This window comes from Haliaeetus albicilla, chromosome 9 (assembly GCF_947461875.1).
Source record: "Haliaeetus albicilla chromosome 9, bHalAlb1.1, whole genome shotgun sequence".
NCBI classification, from domain to species: Eukaryota; Metazoa; Chordata; class Aves; order Accipitriformes; family Accipitridae; genus Haliaeetus; species Haliaeetus albicilla.
This window is the reverse complement of record NC_091491.1, coordinates 7,909,189-7,915,681: the sequence shown is the minus strand read 5'-3', so window position 1 is coordinate 7,915,681 and position 6,493 is coordinate 7,909,189.

The window sequence follows — 6,493 nt, the reverse complement described above, 5'->3', positions numbered from 1 at the left end:
CCTGGCCCGGAGAGCAGCCCTGGCCCGGAGAGCAGCCCTGGCCCGGAGAGCAGCCCTGGCCTGGAGAGCAGCCCTGGCTCTGCTGTACCCAGCACCACCTGGGTGACCTTGGGCTGCACTCCACTCCCCGGCTCGCTGTGCCCACCCCCACTCTCCCTGTTGCCTCTGCATCCCCCCCGTGTGCCTCAGTTTCCCCGGGGGCACCTGGGACGGTGGCCCTGGCTCACCTTTTGGCAACCTCAGGGAGCTGCAAGGGCCTGGCTGCCCTGGCTGGGGGCACAATTTTACCCCACGGGGGGCACCGAGGGGCAGATTTACCCCCATTCCCTGCAGTGGGGGGTCCTGGGGATGTGGGGACCCACGTGGCGGGGATGCAGGGCAGGGACAGCCTCGGACCACCTCATCCTCTGACGGGATGGATGAAGACCAGGTCTCCCCGCAGCATCCCTGCGGCACAGCACGTCTTGTTCCCTTGGGAGCACGGCCCAGGGTGCCAAGGTCATCCAGCAGGACCACGGTGGGGTGCAGGAGCCGTTCAGCGCACCCCACGCCGGGTAGCGTCCTCCTTCCCTGCTCCTGCCAGGCCTGCCGCCGCGGCTCCCGCTGACGTCACCTCGCCGGAGCCAGGAGCTATTTTGGGAACTGCAAAGTCACTGGCGCAATTAGTCCGCTGGCAAAGGGAGCGGGGTGGCTGGGGGGACCGCGAGGCCGACTGCTCTCCACGCCGTGCCCGTGTTGTGCCGGGGGGCTGCGTGGCCATGGCCCGTGGGTGCCAGCAGATCTGCACCTCTCCTTGCGCCTGCAGGCTCAAGGGTTCCCTCCGCCAGGGTGAACGGCCACGGTTGCAAATCCTCCCATCCATCATCTCCTCCTCTCTGCCTTCTTTTTTTTTTTTTTGCTTTTAATTTTATTTCATTCCCCTGGCAGGAGCCACCCCACGTGGGCTGCCGAACGCTGGCAAAAGCCAGCTCGCTGCCGCCTCGCTGCCATCGCTTGCATTTAGAGAGAGGCAGGAAAGCAATTAGCTGGCAGCAATGCTGGCAACGTGCTTCCCATGGCAATGCCACCAGAGAACCCCACGGGTGAGGGGCTCTCTGGGTGGGAGTGGGGGTCTGGCCGTGCCTGGGCACTCTGCCTCCGGCTGTGCCTTTGGTTTAATCTGGTTAGCATCTTTTTGGATGCAGCCATCAGGATGCAGGATGGGTGCTCCCGACTGCATGGCCAAAACAGCCCCCTTGTCCCCCGTCCCGGGGATGGGGACATGCCACGTGCTGCTGTAACAGCAGAAGGACACCCGTCCCTGGGTCACAGCGCAAGCAGATAGTGGGGTCCTGCCCTGCAAGTGCTTTTGTGCCTGGGGTCGGGGGGACGGTTAGAGGGGACAGTCAGGGTGCTCAGCCCTCCTCCCCCAGTGCTAGTTGCTTTCTCTGGCCACCCTCCTCACCTCCCAGTAACCTCCAGGTCACGGCCAGAGGGGACGTGCACAGAAATGCTGCAAGAAGCTGATCCTGGCAGGCTCCAAACACCCCAAAGGTGGGGCTCCAAAAATCCCTTTAAAAATCTGGAGACTTTCCCATGTGCCCCTGGCATCTCTTTCACTCCCATCCCCCAGGAAAAAAAACCCAAATCCTTTCACCTGGGGAGGTGCCATAGCAGGAGTCGGTGCTCAGCTCCCCAAACCCTGAGCCAGGGCTTTGGGCAGGGATACCCACGGGGCCGGATCCAGCACGCTGCCCGTCCCCTGCCCAAGGCCACGGCAGAGATGCTTGGGTGCAGGCAGGCTGACACCCACCGTTCCCCATCGCTTGGAGCCCCAACTTGGCCCTGGAGCGGGGATGGGGGGTGTCCCTGCCTGCGCTGGGACTGGAGGAGCAGCCAGCGGTCCTGGGGTGGGGATGGATGGGGCTGGGTGGGGAACAGGGGTCCAGGGGGTGGCTTTGGGGGTGACGGGGACCATGGGAGGGCAGTGGCAAGGTGGGGAGCATGTGCCCCCCCCCTTTCCCAGGGCTGGGGGAAGGGGCTGCGGTGGTGGGGCTGGGAGCTGGGTGAGCCTGTGCTGAGTCACGCTGCAGAGCCGGTGAGCAGGACTGCAGCAAGCGGCTCGCTGCCGCCCGCCTGCAATGGGGACGATGTGACAGCCCCGTCCCTCCTGCCCGCAGCACGCTCCAGCTCCTCACCTGCTCCTGGGGGTCCAGGATGCTGATGTGGGGGTGATGCCCAGGTTGGGGGGGGTGGGGGTCCTACCGTGCCCCAGGTCGTGGCTGTCTCGGTGCTCCCGGCCCTTCTTGCACCTCTCCTGGCCCCCTCCACTGCAATAGGGATGGGGCAGCTCTGGGGTGGGGGTCCCAAGGACCCTGGGCAGGGAGGAGGGAGGACTGAGCTCTCCTTGGAGGAAGAATGTCCCTGACCCCAGTGCCGGAGGGGTGTCCCCAGGTAGCTGTGACCAGGGGGGCACAGCGGGGCTGGGAGGCCACTCATTGCCAGCACAAACATACAAAGGCACTTGGCAGCTGCTGGAACATGGGGTGGCTTTCCCCTGGCACTGGGAGGGGTGGGGGGGTGGGCTGGCAGAGACCCCCCCCCAGCTCCCACCCAGTGCCACCGAGCCAGGGCACGGGGCTGAGCACCCAGCCCCGTGCCGGTTCCCCAACACCCCTACCACCGCACAGGACAAAGGGTGGAGGCAGGTCCCTGCTGCAGAGGGAAACTGAGGCACGGGCGGTGTCCGGAGGCTTGGCCCCACATGCTGCCACCTCTCGTGCTTAAAGCCCGGGGCAGCCCCGTCCCCGCAGGAGGCTGGTGACCACCCTGCCCGATGCTGCCCACCAGCCCCACAGAGCTCAGAGCTGCTTCTGGAGGGACTGAGACAGCCAGGGCTTTTTTTAGGTGCTCCATAAGTGCCGTCTGGGCGGTATTTATATCGGCTCCTTAAATAAGAGCTGCCATCTGAGCCCGACGCGCCTGCTTAATTATTAAAGCCCAGCGGGGAGGCGGTGTGCCTGCCTGGCCCCGGCCCACCTACCCGCTGGCTCCCTGGTGGGGTCCTGTACCCCAGGTCCCCCCAGCTCCCCACCAGCACCCAGGGTGTGGGCTGACATCCCAGCCACCCCAGGGCATCCCAGCTTCCCACGGGCATATGTCCAGCGTGGGAGCATCTTCCCTGGGGCTGGGAGAAAGGCGGGGGGGCGGATATTCCGAGTGGAGGCGGCCACGGCATGGGCATTGCTGCAGTTCTCAGTGCCACAGTGCTTGTTCGGGTATTAGGGATAAGGGGAGGGTGGGAGGCACCGTGCGCTGCCCTCCCATCCCATCTCGGTGGTTTGAGGTGGTCCAAGGGAAAATCATCCCTGGAAGCCTGGCTGTGTACCCCGAGGGGTACGGGCAGCCCCGCTTCGTGGCAGGGCTGATGCTAAACAGCGCAGGAGGGCAGCTGCTGCAGCAGAATTAATTTGGGCTTGGGAAGTGCTTTGAAAGCCTGAGATGAAAGGCCAGAGCTGAGTACAAAGTGCTGCGGCTCCACAGACGGGGGGAAGGAAGTTCCCCTTCAAAGCAGCATCGGTCTGGTGGGCTTGTAGCCGGCTGCGCCGTCAGCCACGGCCCCTCCATCACCTCGTGCCCCAGGTGAGGCAGCGTCCTGGCTCCAGGGCATTTTGGGGAGGGTTGGTGCACCCCTGAGCTCACTCCGGTGTTGGTTGGGGGGTCCTTCCTCGGGGCTGGTGGGACCCCCCCAGCTTCTGTGCCTGGCAGGGTGGAAGGGTGCTGGGCTGGGACTAAGCCTGCACCATGGCAGGCTGGGGAGCGCTGCTGGTGGGTGTGGGAGGAGAAGGGATGCCCTTGGCCTGTTCCTGGGACGCTTCCCTTGCTGCGTCACACAGCCAGACTTGGAGCAGCAAGGTGGAAAAGGGGCCAGGCTGTCGGGGTGCTGGGATGCTGGAGACAGGCAATCTGCCCAGCAAAGGGTCAGGCAGGGAGGACACGAGGGCACTGCTGTCCTGCAGCCTGTGGGGATGGGGACACCAAAGCCAGAGGTTTTCTCAGTTTGTTTTTCACATGCTCAACTGCAAAAGGTGGAAAACTGCTCCCCTGGGCAGGCAGCACCTTCCTCAGGACAACCTGAGCAGCAGCCGCCCGGGCAGCAGGACTGGAAGTCCCTGGGCTGTGCAGGAGCCAGGGCAGCATCCCAGGGATGGCACCCAGCATCCCAGGGATAGCACCCATCATCCCAGGGATGGCACCCATCCTCCCAGGGACGGCACCCATCCTCCCAGGGACGGCACCCATCCTCCCAGGGACGGCACCCATCCCAGCTCCGCGCACCAGCCCTGGGGACTGCCACCCTGTGTCCCCCGCTCTGCCCAGCTTTGCCACCCCAAGCACTGGGTCACTGCTTGCTGTTGATGTAAGGTGTTGCCAGCATGCCTGCGTACCAACAGTGACAAACCTTGCCCTCGGCGTGGGGACAGGCTGGGGAACCTGCACCATGCATCCCCCTCGCCGGGCATCCCCCTCACTGGGCATCCTCCTCGCTCCAAGCAAGCAAATGCCGAGGGACTCCCGGCACTCTCCCACAGCAAGAGAGGGGTGAGGATTTTTGGATCCATTTTTGGAGCAGTCAGCAGCTAACTCAAGCGAACCTCCAAGTCAAAGAGAATTTACTGCCTTTCCTTGCGGTGTCACAAAGCATTGACAAGACGTAACGGGGAAGGCAAGAAAATGTGAAGAGAAGGACTCATCTTCCAGGCCGCAGGAATTAACAAAGTGGCACATCTGAACACGCTGGAATATTTTTAATACTGTAGGCGGAATTGGGGTTATTAGGCTTTTCTGGGACATCTGCAGAACAGACCTGCATCCTTTGGGTCTTTGTGATTTCCCAACCCAGCAGCCGTCTGGGCTCTTGCTGAGGGGTGTCTATAGGTACCAGGCAAAGGTGGGAGAAGGGCATTTAGTGATGGGCAGCCAGATGACACCTCCAGCTGCCTGGGCAGCCTGCCAGAAGCTTCTAACTCCAGCCGTTCACCACCTAACCTTCATCCCACCACTGCCCGGCCTGTAAAACAGAAGAATTACGTGATGCGAGGGGTGCTGATCTATGCATCGGAGCCCAAAAAGGGGGCTGGATACGCTGCAGATAAATATTACATCCAGATCGCTATTCTGAAGAGTTTACAGCATTATGAATATCATGTTCTGACCTGTGATGGGGAAGGAAATCATCTGTGTTGTGAAATGTATTTATTGCTATGGTGCTTTGACAGGAATAAATCAGTATTTGCTTGGTCTGGGGCAAAAACACAGTCACCGTAAATCGGCAGAGCTGCAGTGATGTGGACTAGCTGAGAACCTGCTGTATTTATGCAAATTATTAGGTAAGTGTCACAAGGTTTGTATGGAGAGGCAATATTTTTTATTAGGCCATATGATGTATCTGGAGAACCAGACGAGCTTCCAGGCACATAAGTGCTTCTTCGGGTCCAGGCTTTGTTCAATATTGTCCGTGAGAATCCAGTTGTACCCAAGGGCTAGTATTATTTTTTCCAGGTTAGAGGAACCATACATCCAACCCAAATGTAGCAGTATCACTCAAAAGGTGTCCGGGATGAGCAGGCAGCTCCACTCTGATCCGTACCCAGAGATCTGGTAGTCCTGCTTGACTTGGGTGATGCCCCACAGCATTTCTAGACACCTCCGGACTATTGATAAGAAATGGTAGCAATAGCTGAAAAACCAGTTTGGGACCCATGACCTACTTCAATATTCTCTTGCATTCTGTACTTTTTTACTCAAATTGTCTCCCCAAAGCTGGTGTCATGCAGAAAACAAAGCAAAAACCCGCTGCTGAGCTCTCCAGAGATGATGGCGAGCCTCCTCAGAAGAATGAATGCGCCATTATCAGAAAAGAGGAATAAACTCCCCTTGTCTATGGGCGCTCTCCTTGGGATAGCCGTAGTGGTAAACAAAAGCCGGGCACAAAGGCTGTTCTCACACCAGAACCACGTGTGTCGCGGGGTGTGAGGCCGGGGATGCGAGCAAGGAGACAGCGTTTCATTTTATAGAGGAAATAGAGAGGATCTGGGTGTATTTCTAGTTTTATTTATCAGAAGGCATGATTTCTTCTGCTGTTGGAAGCTGTAAACAAAGAAGTATTTTGTGTTGAGCAAATCTATCCAATACAATTCTTTGTTATTCCTAAAGCAGTGCTAAAACCACAATAAAGATGGAGCTCTCGCCCCAAAATGGTGTCGCTTGCCATCATAAAGCACCGTCGGCATTTCCAAACCAATTTGTCCCCACCCACGTGGGTGAGACCATGGCCACGGGCGTTGAACAGCCACAGCAGGCTGCGGCCACCATATCGCCCTGTAGAAACCGGCACGTCCCGGTGCCACCAAGGTTTTCTGTGGTGCTTCCGAAGAAAACCGCGGGGCGCGCGGATTGGCAAGCGGGACGGTTGAGTCCTCCGAGATCGTCCTCACACCTCCCAGAGCATCCA